Source organism: Camelus bactrianus, chromosome 7, assembly GCF_048773025.1.
Source record: "Camelus bactrianus isolate YW-2024 breed Bactrian camel chromosome 7, ASM4877302v1, whole genome shotgun sequence".
NCBI lineage: Eukaryota > Metazoa > Chordata > Mammalia > Artiodactyla > Camelidae > Camelus > Camelus bactrianus.
Genome location: NC_133545.1, coordinates 57,080,598 through 57,098,723, shown reverse-complemented (window position 1 = coordinate 57,098,723; position 18,126 = coordinate 57,080,598).

Below are 18,126 nucleotides of genomic sequence, written 5' to 3'. Positions count from 1 at the left end.
ATATGAAGTTATATCTCTCATTTTTGTGTCCTGAAGTGTTTCATTAACCACATGATCAGAAAATTCTTCCTTGTATGCAATTCCAAGGATCCTGCTTGCAATAACAGCCTGAGCCTATTTTTATCTGATATTTTGTGGAGTTAGTCATATTTCTCCTAATAATAGTGATCATTTGTTTAGTGATTATCTATGTAGTTTACATACTCTCCTAATAAAAATGTTATCAGTATTTTGATTTTACTGGTGAAGACATTTAGGTTAAGTTGCCCAAAGTTACGTGGGCAGAACCTGTGTTTGTATCAAGGTCTATTTGACTTCAAACCCATGCTTTTTAGCACTCCATTCTGCAGATTCTCAGCATTAAATTTTCAAGTATGTAAACCATGATGATATTAACAACTTTCTCTTCTCTACTAGTTTTGCCATGGAAACGTTGGCTGTTATTTGTTAATAGTATATGGCAGTACTCTTCACCAAGTAGTAATACCAAGTGCTGATTGTCTTTTGGGCTCTTACTTGATGCTGACAGTTAATTGTACCTACAACATACACTACAAACATACAGGTTTTACCACCATCAGGCGTTAGTCTTTTTTTCCCAATATGACTTTCCAATTTTAATTGCAAGCTTCTAGGATTAATTTTTATTTTCAAGCCTTTCTTTTTGTTTAGATTTCCATTTGGGGAGCAGACTAAGATTGTTGACTTTTAGTGAAGTGCTATGTCATGTGAAAACTGAAAGCTAGTTGGAGATTTTACATGGTGGCAAGTCTTTTGTTTCTGAATGCTTAAATTTGTCATTACCCATGTTCTTTTTCTTGATGAATTAGTCTTATTATCTTGTTCATACTACTATCTACTTATTTGGAAGAAGGTTTTTCTTTTTCAGCTTTCAACTCTATTATTTTTAGAGAAATATCTAACTTTGGATACATGATTGTAAATCATATTAAGGAATATATAAAGCCACTGCATTCTGTTTAAAATCAGAATTCATTTATATGTTATGTACTGTGGGCCATCACTGGCTATTAAGACATGTCCTTATTCTGTGTTTTAGAATAGTAGATAGGAATTTACATGATCATTATATAAATTAAATGTAAAGGGGTTCATTAAAAAGTTCCAAAAATGGGTTGTGGAATTTCAGAGGAAAAATAAATTACTTCTGCCCAAGGGAATGCTGGAGAATTCTTTGGAATAGGTAGCATGCTATTTGTTTTCTGTTCTAATTTTCCCATGAAAATACGTCAATTTTATAGTTAACCTAAATTGTGCTTTTTAGATTAAAGCAAGGAAGGATAGGTAGGATTTTGACAGGTGGATGGGAAAGCATCAAGGTAGAAAATACATACTCTACATGTTTTAAATACAAAACATACATTTTACCTTGAAAAATAAAATACCTAAGCATTGCTATCGACTTCCAATATCATAATAATCAAAGCAGGAAGAGAGCAGAGAAGGTAAGGAGGGAGGGAGGGAAAAATGATAAAAGAGTGGCAGGGAGGAAGGACGCAAAGCCAAATATTTTGACTAACTTTGTGAAACACAACTAAAAGCTGAAGTGAGTAACTGAAATACAGCAATATCTATAGTTTCACACAATTTCAATGTTTCCTCCTGTACTTTCAGTTGTTGTTTACATATAAATTTTGAAATTACATTTGCAGGCTTTTCTTAGATGACAATTCTTTCAAGTATGTGCACTGATCCTCCCCTTCAGTAAGGCAGAGAGAGTTGAAAAATTCTTTTTCCAAATAGTTCTTGGTCATTTAACTCTTAATGTACCCCATTCCAGAGAATAGTCCAACCCCTATTCCAGATAATATTAGCTTGCTCTCAGATGTCTAACATTTTTCTAAAAACCAATTTTATCATGTCATAGTACTGTGTTGTGCAAATGACATTTAGCTTATAAATGGCAAGTAGTAACATTATAGTGTTTTCAGTGCTATTCAGATTGTGAACAGCCAGAAACATCATGGAGCTAGCCTGCTATTGAAATAGTAAAATAAATATTTTTATTGAAATGCATTAAGTGGTTGGGGAGTCATACATTGAAATAAAATAGAATATGAGCACTTACTCAGAGATAAACTTGACTGGAATCTCAGAGCTACTTTCTACATAATCATAGTAAAGGGAATGAGAGATCCTGTGATGGAATTTACAGCAACGGTTTAACATTGAATGACTGTAATAAAGAAAGTATGGAGTCTGAACATTTTATCAATTATTTAAGGGTGCTTCAAACTGCTTGGCTGTCTGGATGTAATTCAAGCTCTTCAATAACAAATATGACCCAACCAAATCCCAGAGACCTGAAACAGTGAGGAGGAGCTTTTTCTTTTCCTATGATGACCCAGCACACATTTAGTTCATTATGTTCTGGGGAGGTGGGAGGATGGTTGTAGTTGTCACTGCTTTTAATTGTAGCTTAAGTGAGGAAACAGAAATAAAGAGGAAAGGGCCAAAGTGTAAAATGAAATCTAGACATTACTTGTGGGTTTCTTTTTAATGGAGGACGGTGGAACAAGAAGCTAGATTCAAATCTATAACAGCCTTTTGAATAGAAAACAATGAATAAGAACATAAATACAAAACAGAAACAGACTCATAGACATAGAATACAAACTTGTGGTTGCCAAGGGGGTAGGGGGTGGGAAGAGACAGACTGGGATTTTAAAATGTAGAATAGATAAGCAAGATTATACGGTATATAGCACAGGGAAATTTATACAAGATTTTGTGGTAGCTCACAGCGAAAAAAAAATGTGACAATGAATATATGTTATGTTCATGTATAACTGAAAAATTGTGCTCTACACTGGAATTTGACACAACATTGTAAAATGACTATTACTCAATAAAAAATGTTAAAAAAAAAAGAAAACAATGAATAATATGTGATTATCATTTAAATAATGCATAATCATTAATAACCTAACAATTTAATGTTATTGGTTGCTTTGGGATCATTACTCTCATAGATCAGGATTAGTTAAAAAAAGAAACAAAACTCAAGCTTATTGACCATTTATTGTTTCTGTAAGTGGATGAAATCCAGGTTGATGCTGGTATAGTCATGACAAATATTAGGATAATTTCCAGTTTTGCTAAAACTGAAATTTATAGTACTTATTTTGCAACTTTTATTGAAAGTTTCAAATAAAATGCAAAGCTTTAAACCTATCAAAATTCTATTAGGAAAACATTGGCATTATTACCTCATGGAGCTACTGGTTTGTAAAATCTTAGTAAATAGGATCTCTAATTTTTTCAGAAGACTAGCAAGGCTCCAAAGGCCTTTACACCTCCTAATAAAAATATATTTAGGTTTTATTCAATCAGCATTTAATGGGCTAAATAATTATTTAAAAATTTGAAAATTAAAAAAAATCAACCATATATTATTAATGGGCTTAAAACCTTGTAAAACTTTGCTTAGGTGATTTAAAAAACCAATAGTCTTTAACAAATCAGTGTTAGCACACGTATCTACTTGAGGTGACATCATAGAATATTTAATCTTCACATCTTTAAACCTAATGATTGTGAGTTCCAAGACAAAGAGTTAGACGCTTGGAGTACATTAACTTAATTTTTCAAAATGGTACACATTTTTTTCCTCTCCAAGCTAGTCCTAAACTATATTTTCAGCTTCATTACCTACCAGGAACTTCCATGCAGTGTGTATGCTCCGACTACACTGATTAGTAACCAGTCCTTCAAAACATAAGTACTTTCAAGCTTCATGTTATTCCTTCTTGTTTTACATTCTCTTCTATTTATGGAACACTTTCTCAACTCTGTTTCTAGGTGTGGACTGTAATTGGTCCACTACTAATTATATCACAGTTGCCACAGCATTTGGTTCAGGGATAAGCATATGCTTTAATATGACCTACTCATAAAGAAGCCTGGTTCCTTTGGGAAAAAGTTGAGAAAGAGACAGCTTATCCCTGTGTTGTTTGTGAGTAAGGAATAATAAACTTAGGTTACTGCATACAGCTGACCTGTGGTGATGAAAATATTTCTAAAGTCAATTTGAAGCTGTTTTTTGGTTACATGAAACCAAAGTATTTGAATTGGTATAGGAGATCAGTGTTATGTTCTCTTTAAAGCTTCGCATGACTATTCTACAAATAACTATTTAAGACATACTCTTATTAATTCAATAAATTATAGAGTTCAGGAGACAGGTCTGGGCTAGAGATGAAAAAACTAGGAATGGGTAGCATGTATATAAGAGAAGGCTTGAGACAGGATGACATCACCAAGGAAGTGAGTGCAAGTGAAAAAAGAAGAGCTAGAACATTCCCTTGCTACACCATCACAAAAATATGAGGTAGATGAGGGGGATTCTGCAAGAACCCTGAGAAGGAGGAGCAGTGAGATAGAAGTAAAACTAAGAAAGTATGCTGTCCTAAAAGAAAGTAAATGAAGATAACAGAATTCAGTAGCTGCTTCAAATGCAGCAGATAAATGATATAGAATTAAAACTGAGAAATCAGCATTAGATTTTAGCAATGTGGAGGTCACTGGTGGCTTTGACAAGAACCAATCTAATGGAATTTTAAAGGCAAAAACTGATTAGAGTAGGTTTTAAACAGGGGATGGAGAGGGACCAGAGACACCAGGTACATGCTGGATGGTGTTGAACACCATTTCATTGCTTTTTGCCATCTGTATAAACAAAATGTCCATCTAGTGTTAGGGTCAAACCAAGACTGCTCCGGGACTTCCTCTAATTTTCAAAGTTCAAATCATAACACCATGATATATACATATAGATAGATAGATAGATATTTATTTCCTTTATCATCACTATTCAAAAGCATGTAACATTGAATCGACTGGCTTAATATAAAACATCTAGTATTTTAACCTTAAGGTCAGATTTCACCTTAAGGTCAGATATCATGGAAATTGAAAGGAACTTTGTACTTCCTTTCCATAGGAGTATGGTATAGACTATTTAAAAAACTGTGCTAATGTCCAAATACCAACTCTGAAGCTACTTTATATTTTCTGATATTTTTCACACATTTTGTTTGAATAATTAGTGAATCAGCTAAAAGCATTTTAAAAATTTTTTGTTTTTAAAACATTGGCCTAAATCCATACAATTTTATCACCCAAGTCTATTGTTCTGACCCAGAGGCCAATTCATGAAAACTTACCATCACAAAAATATACTAGTCAAGTGAAAGTGTATATTATTTACTCCTTGATACATACCCAAGTGGACTGAAAATTTATATCTATCCAAAAACCTGCATACAGATCTTATAGCAGGTTTACTCATAATTTCCAAAATGGAAGCAGTAGAAGAGCCGTTCAGTAGGTGAATAGATAAACTATGGTAAATACAAACAATGAAATATTACTCAGTGCTAAAAAAAAAAAAAAGGTAATAATCTCTCAAGCCATCAAAAGGTATAGAGGAAACTTAAATGCACATTGTCAGTGAAGGAAGCCAATCTGAAAAGGCTATGCGATGTATAATACCAACTATATGACTTTCCAGAAAAGGCAGAACTATGGAGATAGCAAAAAGATCAGGGGCTACCAGGGATTAGGGAGGGAGGGATGAATAGATGGAGCACAGAGGATATTTAGGGCAGTGAAACTCTTCTGTGTAATACTACAGTGGTGGATAGATTGTGTATTTGTCAAAGCCAAAAAGAATGTACAACACCAAGAATGTATAGCCCTAATGTCAATTTTGGACTCTGATGATAATAATGTGTCATACAAGTTCATTGATTGTAACAAGTGTACCACTGTGGTGTGGGATGTTGATAGTCTGGGAGGTTGTATGTATATTGGGGACAGGAGTCATGTGGGAGTTCCCTGTACTTTTCTGCTAAATTTTGCCTTGAACTTAAAACTACTCTAAAAAAGTTTTTTTTTATTAAAACAACAGCAAATATACATATTATTTTCAGTGCTTAACCATGGCTACTTCCACCTCTAATGGATTGTATTGAATTTCATCTGGAAGATTAAGAAAACCAATCAGTGTTCTCAAAACAGTTCTAAATTGTTAATTTTTTAAAACATGTAATTGCATAAAGCTGAGTGGAAAGGTTTTCATTTTGTAGGAGACTATATTTCTTGGCTGTTTCAGGAACACAGTATTCTCAATGTATATTCATATGCCAGAAACTCTTACCCAAAACCTGCTGCTTAATTAAGCAGGGCCTTCCATTTTGAGTGAGCGGAAAGTCACAGTAGGTCCAACGGTAGATATTTTAAAAGAAGTTCAGTTGTAGGTTACACTCATAGACATGATATGATGTTTCAGGGATAGTTTGATTCAGTGTCTTCACAGGGAACATTCTATTTTCCTGGGTAATATAAAAGGACAGAAATTACACTTTCTTTGGTATTTAGGGAAATTAATGTATAGGGATGTGAAATAATGGGGAAAAATTAGAAATGGTATGTATCTAATACTTCCTCCCAAACCTCTTGAGTATAAATATACTTTACCGTATGATCATCTTCACATTGGTTGAATATGGACATAGCAACTGCTCAGGCCAAGCCTATAAAGTTGTAGACTTTCACCTGTGTTATTTATTTGCTTCCTGTTCTTTCAGAAAACACAAAATAACTATAATTTTAAAAATCAACACAGCAAGAATTCCTTAAAATCATCTTTTCATTCCTACCCCCAGGCTTCTCAAATCACTGTCAAATATTTTAGGACTTTGTTACCCAGTTTAAAATTCCTAATCATGTCATCTTAGCACAACAGCAGTGAACACTAGTTATGTAGCTTCCCTGGGATTAACAAAATCAGTATTTAAGTAAAAAATCTGGATCTAAAGACCCTGGTGTTTTTTTAATTAATGGAGAAAAGACTTTAAAATGAAGCCAAATGAAGGCATTGAAAGTTGAAAATAAACAATTACTGACATTGTATTTTTGCTTTCTCTTGTCATTTTATTTTCAGTTACTAAAGAACGTAATCTATTTGTATCTGCTTTTGCCTTAGGAGTTAGAGGAAGATAATGAAAATACCTTACTATTTTCGAATTATAAGCTGTTGTTTCCAAAGAAAGTCAAAACTCATGTATATTATCGCATTATTGTTCTCAGGGGACTGCAGTCACCATAGTGATTGTAATTACATGGCTTCATTAACTTTATACATTCTACCTGTTATGGGGGGTTCACATTAAGAAAATTTGCATATGCAGGAAATGAATGTCATTTGCAGGGAGCTAATGTCGTTAAACATTTAGGCAGTCCCTATCCGGCAGAGGGGCTTCCACTGAGATACGCTTTTCAGTGTGCCCTTTATAGTCATTGTGGGCACAAAAATGTATTTCAAAACCCTAAAAGTAAAACCTCTTTTAGAGGAAAATGTTAGAAAGCAACAGCTATTTTAACAAATCAGATATATGACTGGATTTCAAATTACTGACACCAAGATTATTAGAACACACAATCAAGGAAAATATGGTTCTGAGAAATGCAAACACCTTGAATATTTTGGGGCTCTTGCACAGCATGAGTGTGTATGTGTAAACATACATGTGTGCTTATGAAACTGGATACAGTGACCTGTATTTTAAAATGCATATTGTTATATGTTGGTACTTTGCTATTTTCATAGGCCAATTTAATGTATTAACCATTACATTTTTTTGGAAATTCCAATATAATTTCAGGTGAAGGAATCATGATAACCAAACAATAGACATATAAGAGAGGATAAAAATCAGGAAGTGAACTTTTAAAATAATAAATTCAGGGTTATAACTTATATAATGAAACTATTTCAGACATTTTGTAGGGCAGGATAATAAAAAAGGGGGGGGTGCTTCATATACCTTTTGCTGGAGGCAGATGTTCTTGTTTTGATAACCTCAGAGTTCAGGTTGGTAAGGAGGAAATCTACAATGTGGGTATAGGTGAAAAATGGGCACTCATCCTGTTAGCCCATCAAGGAATGCTCAGAAATTCTTGTCTCTGTATTCCGTTTGCTGAACTAGGATCAATTTCAACCGTTAAGAACAACACTACTAACAGCAATAAAGCATTCATTGTATACATAGGGAAGTGGGGTGGTATGGCAGAGCTTTGGTAATTCCAAGGGAGCTGCCTTCCAAATAATATTCAAAACAACTCATAATTTCTTTTTAGCTATTAAAATTCTCCCAATAATAGGGAAATTACCTATTTTCTGGTACAAAATTACATCCTAGGGAATTACATTACACATGTAAATTATGGAGGGTTCTTTTCCATTTGTACCTTTTTGGGTTAATTAATTCTTCAAGAGAAGTGATGTAAGTTAGTAGTGAATGAAAAAAATCACTTTATATGGGCAGTTCACATAGATTTCTTCAATTAGAATTGAAAGTAACAGAGTTAACATTGATAGAGTTCATAGATAGCTGAGAACAGTCAATTTTTTCCCATCAAATTATTCTCATGTCTTCTGAAATTTCTTTACCTGATTAAGAAGTTTATACAATTCATGTTAAATATTTTAGAAGAATGACTGTATAAAGTAAATGAATTAAAATACAGTTTTCTCTTTCTTCCATCCAAACAATGTTTAACTTCTTATTAGGGTAAGCTTTCCTAGGGAAAAGGTAATCACCTTTTGGGTCAAAATTACAACCTTATTTGACAGCACAACATCATATAAACTAATTTATGCCAGCTTGTAAATTAAAAGGACCCCAAATCAATTGGTTTCCTATTAAATGGTTGTTTACCTGCTACTAATTTGGGATACTACAATTACTGCCTATTTAGATTTGTTGTAAAGAAACCCACAGTGGCTTTTCTAGATTTTTTCAAAATAAAACAGTTAAATCGTCTCTTGCCAAGTCCATCAACAGTTATTTTGTACTGTAGAAGAAAGGCAACTATTTAAATAATAATAATGTGATTAGTTTTTTACTGTGACTACTAAAAAATAGTGATTGATTTATTCCACAAATATTTTTGAGCATCTACTGTTCTACTCCAGTGCTTGACTATCCTGGCTGTACCCTGATTAATCTAGGAAACTAGATGTGATTATTATGGTGATTGTAGTGGTTATTTCATATATGTATGTTTGTATATATACAAAACAATCAAGTAAATGAACATATCTGTCACCTCACATAGTTATCATTCCTTTATTTTGTTGTGTGTGGTGAGAACATGTAATATGTACCCTCTTAGCAAATTTCAGGTGTACAACCTAGTACCATTAACTGTAGTCACATTACTGTACATTAGATCCTAGAACTTAACTCATCTTGCATAGCTTAAGCTTTGTTCCATTGATTAACATGTCCCTAAACATTTCACAAATATTTATGGTACATTTTGATTGAAATTGATACCTTCCCTGGGAAATAACCAACTCATTATTCAACTACCAGGAAGGCAATTCCAGACTCCTGTCTTGAGTATTTCCAGGACCAATTATCTTGAAAAATTAGGATTCATTTTAACCGACTATAGTGGGTATGATATTTAGGGGTTGTACAAAAACTAAGTACAGCATAATATTCACCCATGTTAAAAAAATTTCTCTTTCAAAAAAGTAATTCCTACAAATTGAGGATTATGTGATATTATGTATGTGTTTATATTATTGTATATTTCCACTTCTTAGTACAGTGTTAACAATTTAATGAGTTCTCAATAAGTACTTGTTGAATTAACATGTTAACTTGTTCATATTATGTAAACTTGACTATTCTAAATTACGATGTTGAAGTAAAAAATGTAGCCATGTTATCTGCAAAGGAAATGACCTCACTGAAATAAGCCGAATTCTGCAGTAATTCAATCTTCAGTATAGAACATGAGTTTAACAGAGATGGTGCAACTGCTTTTGTATCTTTCTGCAACACTTGGCTACTACCATCTTGATTGGTTCAAGATGTTTTGTGAAATCTATACATTTACATTTTATGAAAGGGGAATAAAACTCCTTTCTATTGACTTGATGCATTGGAGAGAATTGCATGGGCAATCTCCCTTTATTACATTCAATGGTCCAAGGCAAAGCGTGGCTTAAAAATGTTCTTTTAGAAATGACACTCTTCAGAGAGATTCACTAATATGGAATTATCAGAAATCCTTTTACTATCTTTTCACTGAAAAAAATGCAACTTTTAAGGAAAACTAAATATTTCCACTATATGAACGTCGTCAACAATCAAATGACCATAAGTGATTTGTTTTGTGTCCTTCTTTACAATACGTGGGTCTCACCAGTACCTCAAAATGAAAATGGTGGCATTCCCAGAACTTACACATAGAGCCAGCATTTGTTATGATAAATTGAGTTCCTATACAGTACTTTCTCCTTATTAACATTAATTATGTGGTAAAGAAAATTGAATGATTCATAAAAGCAGAAAGCGTTTGGCTTGACTACATTATACAGCAGTGCAAATAAGAATTCTTAATGCTGTTTAACAAATGACTTTTTCACTCTTCATTAAAGCCCCTTGTTGCCATCCAATCTTGATTTTAGAAATTAAAGCTAACAGCCAGATTGAGAGAATCAGGAAAGCGACAGCATGGGGCAAAGTCTCAAAGCCACAACTAACAGCATGAAGCAAAGTGAACCTCAAGCTATTGCTGCTCTCAGAGAAGGCTGGGGAGGGCAGAGCTGCATTTGCAGGGAAACTCAATTATAGCAACCCTCAGCTACAGGAAAGTACTTGTGAATGTTGACACGAAAGCTTTTTCCCTTAATGTTTTAATTAAATACCTAGAAGCCAACACTTCTTCTCAGTTAGTGTCAGAGCACTGCTTCTTGGTGGATAAATGTTTACAGCAAAAGCTCAGTTGAGGGTTTCTACAAACATGACTCTAAGAACTGAGAAGGCTTTTGCTGAGGCACTTAAGATCAAGAAAGCAGTAGTGATTATAAACTAGCAATACAGTAGCAGGATGGTTTAATCCACCGAAATGTCAGTGATTGGTTTGCAAGTTGGCAATCCCACCTTCATCTTCAGACAAAAGGGCACTGGTTAGTCATCTGTTTAATTCTCTAGCTTCAGTGTGTCATTTGGATGTTGAAGGAAAATCCCTTGATTCAGTCTGCCATTTCTGACAGCCTCCCTCTAGACCCCATTAATAAGCCTTTTAGAGAACAAAATGCAAAGTAGACAGCAGGCAGCCCACAATCAAAATGGAGATAGAATAGACAGTAGAAATGTCTCCCCTTTGTGAAGATGGTTTTTAGGTGACCTTTGTTGAAGAGGATTTTTTTAAATCTAAAAGCTGTGTTTTTCAAGATAGAAAGCAGCATTTGTAGTGTAGTAGATTTGGGAGGTCATTTGGAAATTGAGAGTTTATGATAGGATACAGAAAAACTCAAGTGATATTTACAAAATGTGCAAACAATGACACAGACAGGAAGCCAGCCTGGCTTTAGGAATGCCTGGGGAATATCCTTCAGAAAACAAATATGCCACTCTTTAATGTTGGTTTGAATCTCATTATAAAATCGCAAGTGAAATGAGACACACTTTGCCTCTGAAACAGTAATTCCAGAAGCAAAGCAACTGTTCTCTAATAAAGCAGTCCTGTTAAGATTTGTAGGATTTTAATGTGCTTCAAAAGCACATCATTTGTTAGATAATGGACTTTTTCTATTGAGCCTATTTTCCATTTTCATGCATTAATAATTTCCAGTTGATGTGTGTGTGTGTGTGTGTGTGTGTATGTATGGACATTCTGAATAGTGTTGCTTAATGTGTCACATGCATATTGATGTATCTGGTCTCTAGAGAAGTCCTATTCCAAAGAACCTTTCCCCAGGCATTGCCTGGTCCAAAGAAGCTTTCCAAGAAACACAATTTTCAGAGACACAAGTTTGACCAGGAGTGGAGAACTTTAAAAGTAACAAAACAACTATAATTTATCCTATGCAAGTTCTCCACTAAATAAGTAAGGTCTCTGAGAGAGAGAGATTGGGCCGTAATCTGTGTTGTACTGATTGCAGTGCAATGCCAAGGGTTTTGTTATAATCAAAGACTGAGAAGCAAGACCACAAAAGAAACAGACAGATCATTTATTACCAGAGAGATCCCTTTTATTTATAGAGTAGCACCAGGGAAGTCACTTATTTTTTATGCATCTAGTCCCTTAATAAAACACTAATAAAGCTTTTATGTGCTTTTATATCTCAGTAAACCACTCAGGCATGCCTTTTAAAATATACAAAGGCAAAAATCGTTATTTTCTGCTAGGGATTTGTTTATAAGCTGTCCTTTTATTAGAGTATACATTAATCTAAATTAAGTAAAACAGCTAAAGCATGTTTTCTGAGAGTACATAAAATGTATACATAAAGGGTACTTAAATATGATATGGCATGTATATAATGCTTAGTAAGTATTAGAGATTAGATTATTTGCATAAAAGAGATGAGGTACACATATGTGCACATGCACATGTATGTGTTCTGACAATTCAATTTATTTTCGAAAGAAATAAATCAGAGCAATGATAGCCTTAGGCTCACCCAGGTTTCTGTGGGATGCTGGGTATGACTACCTGTCTGCCTGTCCTAGAACCAGTAGTGGTAATTGTTGCGTTTGTTTTGGGTACTCCCTGCAAACTGCATTTTGTAGAAGCATCTGTTTGTTGTAAAATGTTGTTTAAGCTAATGAGACTATGAAGTGATCTAGTCATGTTCTATCACATTTTAGTGGTAGATTTTATCAAAGCATTTTGTTAGTAACTCCAATGACAATGTTTTTTCTTACATTTTTCATTTATATTCAGGTCTTTAGGGTTTTAAAAGCCTGTTTATTTCATTAGAAGGGATCCTTAGTGAATGTTCAGAGGAGAGTTAGTTGCTATATCAACTCTAATAGAACTCAAGAAAAGCATCCTGCATTCTTAATGTGTGCTATTGTACTCATATGAGAAGTAATTTATTTTTATTAGTTTTTAAGCAACGTGTGATAACTTGTGTTATATTCAATGAAAACATTACTATGCTTTCAGTGATGTCCTTTGTAGAACAAAAAATGCATTTCCAATAATCCTAATTTAACTTTGCTCTTTAATGTTTAAATCCATGTAAGAAGTGGGAAATCATATCTTTCTTTTGACATCCCTGGTTTCCTCAGAGTGGTCTTATGCCTCTTTGGAGCTTTTAAGTGTGGAAAAAATGTTAAGCAATTAGTAAGCTGTCACTCACTCTTAATCACAAGCACTGCCAGTGAAGTGAAGTGAAGTCTGCCATCTCCCAATGTAAGGACCAATCCTTGGAGAAGGTTGATAGAAGAGGGGGTTGAACAATGAGAATCTCCTGCTACTGATGTATTTATACAGAGCAGCAACTAGGTGAGGGAGAGAAATAACAGGTGTGCAGTGTCAAAGAATTTCCTAAATCTGTAAGCTTGGAGTTAGATATTTATTCAAATCCACCACTACCACCAACAAACCCTTATTATGTTCAACTATTATTGTTATAAATGGAGCAGTTGGGATCTTAGACCAGTGGTTTTCAAATTAGAGTGTTTGTTAGTATGGAGGTAATAAACCACTATTGGTGGGAAGTATCTGGGCAAAGACAGGATTAGAGGATATTATCCTCCAGATCCTTAAATTCCATATGTACCCTTTCCAAAACTAATTCGACCTAGCAGAGAGTCTGTAGCTTTCCCACCTGCACCTCTTTTTTCAGAACTCTGCTGCTACAACCTCACAGACGAAAAGGGCAACTTCTACCAGCACATTTCACATCCTATGTGGCACAATCCCAGGGTATAAAATCTCTGGGGCACCATAAAGAGGGAAACATAATCAGAAAAGCAAATGTTTTTTCTGCCTGTTTGTGTGCCTGCCTCTCTATCTGGCAGTAATCTATTCATCTGCCCACCTCTCATTTACATATCTATCTATTGACCCATCTTTTTACCTGCCAATCACTTAGGATTAAAAATAAAAACTGAGTTGAGTTTAATGGTGATCCTGCTTAACGTCATATCTGAAATGAAAATCAAAGTCATCTTTTTTTTTTCCTGACATGAAGCGAGTCTGAATTTGAGACAGTTGTGACTAGCTTTGTCATTTGGATTATTAGACACACACTTTCCATAAATTGAATAAACTAAAGCTGCAGCTTCAAAATTCTAATCAAAACATACTTAAAGAACATGTACAATACAATTTTGATGGTAATTACATCCTTTGCAGTGATGAAACTTAGGATGAAAACTTTAGGTGTCACCCTAAACATGTACAAAGGGAAAAAATTATTTTAAATTCTTTTAGGAATAACCAAAGTTTTGGACACCACTCTAGTAGGCCTGCAGGGGCAGCCCAGAGTCCAGATCTGGCCAATTATCTGTCCTTCCTCTTTATCTTCCCCCCTCACTCCCTTTCCTCTGCTCTTCTCCCTCCCCTTTTTTTCTTCTTCGCCAGGAACTAGAATGATTTTTACATTTTTAAATGGTTAAATTTTAAATAGATTCTAAGTACCTATGTAACACTCTAAATTTTTCTACTTGGTGGAAGAAAAGAAAAATATTTACTATGTAATTCTTTTTAAAAAGTTGACCAACCACTACTATAAGTGATTGATTACCTTAATAGTAATTGGTTTTCTTCTATGAATATGCAGCTTATGCTTCTATGATCATTTGTGGACGTTTATTTTCTGTTACATCTTATAGATAAGAATTGATGTTAAATTACATTTTTAAAATTCTTCTTGTACTTCTGCTTTTATTTCTTGGTATTTGCCAGTGTGTTAATTTATGTCCTTTGAGAATCAGACACAAACATGAAATTAGCTGTGCAAGAGGAGAACACAAGTGTGAGGAAAAACTGAGCCCAGAGCCAAAGGAAGCTGGGAGATCTGTCAAACCAGGTTGCCAGTTGCAGGTAGTTACTTGAGAGGAGCTAAGAGGGAAAGAAGGAGGATGGAGTAGGAAAAAAATTAGACTGTAGAGCAATTTTAAGGAAGTTCTGGCAAAAATGGTGGGGAGTCCTCAAGGCAAATGAGTCCTTGTTGGAGTCCAGTGTCTCCAAGAATGTCCAAGCATTGGCCCTAGTATCTGTCAGTGCTCAGTCATTGGCTGGAGAAGCTGGCAAGAAGTGCAGCCCTTTCATGAACTGGGTGATGGACTTTAGACTGCAGCATCTGGGGTTGTTGGTCAGTTACTAAGCTTCCTGCCATTTGTGATATGAGATGTATTTTTACAGCAGCCATACTTTGTAACAATAGAATGCTAAGCCTTCTTTTGAAAATAATACCTGAACTTAAATACTAATATGCTTATCTCTCGTTATTTTGCTCTTCTTTTTACATCTTGTTTGAGAAATCCCTCTCAACCCTGAAGCAATAAGGTATTTCACTATATTTGTTTCTAATAGTTTTAATAGCTTTTAAGATTTGATTTCCACAATTAAGCATGGAGAAGGCAAGTAAGAGGAGAGAGGAGAAAGGAGAGACATAAAGATATTATTTTATCTTATTTTCTTATAAAAAGGCAGTTGCCAAACACCATTCATAAAATAAAATGTCCTAGTGCCTCTGATTTTAAGGTTTGTCTAATCACATACCAAAGTCTCATATATGCTCCAGTGTATTTTTTTGGCTATTTTCTTCCTTGTATCTATTTGTCTAGCTCTCTAAAAATACCATAGTGTCTTCAATTTGACTTTAAGCTTTAGTAAAAAAAATTCTTCCTTTTTTCCCACAAATTTCTTAACTGTTATGGGATCTTAATTATACAATATAAATTTTAGGGTCAGTGTGTTGAGTTTATTAAAAATCCTGTTTGGAATTTGAATAAAATTGCGTTATATGCTAATTTAAAGAAAACTGACGTCTTTTCTAATATGGAATCTTCCAATCCACAGATATATGAAACTATCATTTTTTCAGGTTTTCTTTCATTCTGTTTTATGCTTTAATAATGTTTCATATTTTCCCCCATAAGTGTCTTATACAGATGGGTTAGGTTTATTCCTGGAGGGTTTATCAACTTTTGTGGCTAGTGTGAATGGTGTCTACCAAAAAGTCACATTTTCTAATTTGTTATTGCTGGCATGTAGAATCTTTTGCTTGTCAATCTCCTAAACCAAAAATTTGCTGAACTCTCATTACTTCTAAAATGTTTCCTATGGATGCTCTTGATTTTGGCAGTTTCACTCAATTTTCCATTCTTTATTTATCTTATTTCTTTCATCTATGTGGTTGTACTGGTTAGGATCTCCAAGATAATTTTTTGATGTTAGTTATTCTCATGGTTTTTTTCTGACTTTACAAGAGATGGCTTCTAATGTGTCATTATTAGGTCTGATGTTTGTGGATATTTATTTTGAGGTTAGGGAAGTTACTTTCTATACTATTTTACATTAATGTTTTAGCCTTCTTAGGTCCCTAGTTTATGATGGGTAGAGGAGGTAGGCTCCAGAAAATCTGTCAGACTCCCTTCCTGGGGAGAACTCTGGACTTTGCCTCCAGCCGTCCTTACAGCAAGAGACTGTGGATACTGAAAAATAATCATTTTCTTTAGCAATATCCCAGCTTCCGTGCTCAGCTTAACATTCCTCTGAGGTTCTCCTTTTTCTTTTCCTTTTAATTTTCCATGATTTCTTGTTGGTTCATCTATGCTTAAAAATATTTTGTTTATTATTTTTGTTTCTAATAATAATACAGATGTAGTAGTCAATATCTCATACTGGTCAAAACAAAAATTATTCTTTAATCACTTTCAGTAGTCCTAGAAGCTGTCATCTGAGTGGTTGCTTGCAGTGCCTTTGGGTGTATTTTCCTATCTTTTTAGGAAGAAACTTGCACAAATTAAGTTGATATCCCTATGCAATAACTTGGGTATTTTTGATAAAAGTGTTGCATATATTATATAATATCTGTTTGAATGGCCTAATAGGCTTTATCTATTTATCTACATTAAGCACTGTCCAAAGGAAGAGATTTTCTTTTCAAGTTTATATTATGATCCCTTTGATTAGTTATTTTATAGCACCATGGAAAAATGCAGCTTTAAAGTAAAATTAATTATGGTACATTTCAAACTTTTTCTTTCTGTCTTTCTGGCTTTCTTTCTGGCTTTCTTTCTTTCTGGCTTGCTTGCTTGCTTGCTTTCTCTCTCTCTCTCTCTCTCCCCCTCCCCCCCTCCCCCCCCTTCCTTCAATTAAAAGTTCTGGGAATTGAACCCAGGACGTCATGCATGCTAGGCACACATTCTACCACTAGGCTATACACACCCCTCATAATTATGGTAGGTTTTACAAAAGAGGACTTGCCTTAAGTAAATTTACTTTATTAAAACGTCAATGATAATATATAAGAAAGAAAAATAAGTATTAAAAAGACACAGCAACAAAATCTCTGGGAGCTGAAGTCAGTTTGTAACTTTAACCTATTCAAAGACTTGCACTTGTTTTAAAAGTCTGAGGTATATTTTATTATGTCCTTATGTTTCCTTTTTGCTGACAACTTAAGAGATGGCATCTGTCTAATAAAACACTGCAGGAAAGCGGGAAATTGTTGGAGTAACGGTGAAACATGAAATGTCATTTAGTATGTAACAGTTGACAGTTCTTTCCTAATGAAATGTTCCACTTGACTAGTTAGGACTGGATAATTCACTGTATCCACTCAAAATGGGCATGGATTTTTAAATAAGATATGTTATCTTTAGTAGAACACAGAAAGGTCGTCACTAGCAAAAGAACATGAATTATTTTGATAATCTGCATAATTTGAGCCTGGCTATTGTTTTGACAGTCGGGCAGGAATCCTGTCTTTGCTACTCATTGCTGTGACATTGCGCCTAAAAAGGGCACGGCTCATAGTACATTAAATTATTTATTAAGCATCAACAAAGCACCTTAGAGCTGCTAAGGTAAGTTAATTCCTCCTGTAAAATTAGTATTCTGGTTTTGCTTTCAGTAATGTGTTGCCCTTTACTAACACCAGACAGCTCTCCAGGTAATAGTTATATGATTAGCACCATTTACCAAATTAAATCAAATGTGCTGAAATAAAATCTATAAGATCAATAATTCAAATAGTTAAAATTTCTTTTAAAAAGCCTTATAATTAAAAGCAGCAGTAATGAAACTTGGGCTTCTCCAGCACCTATCTCATTT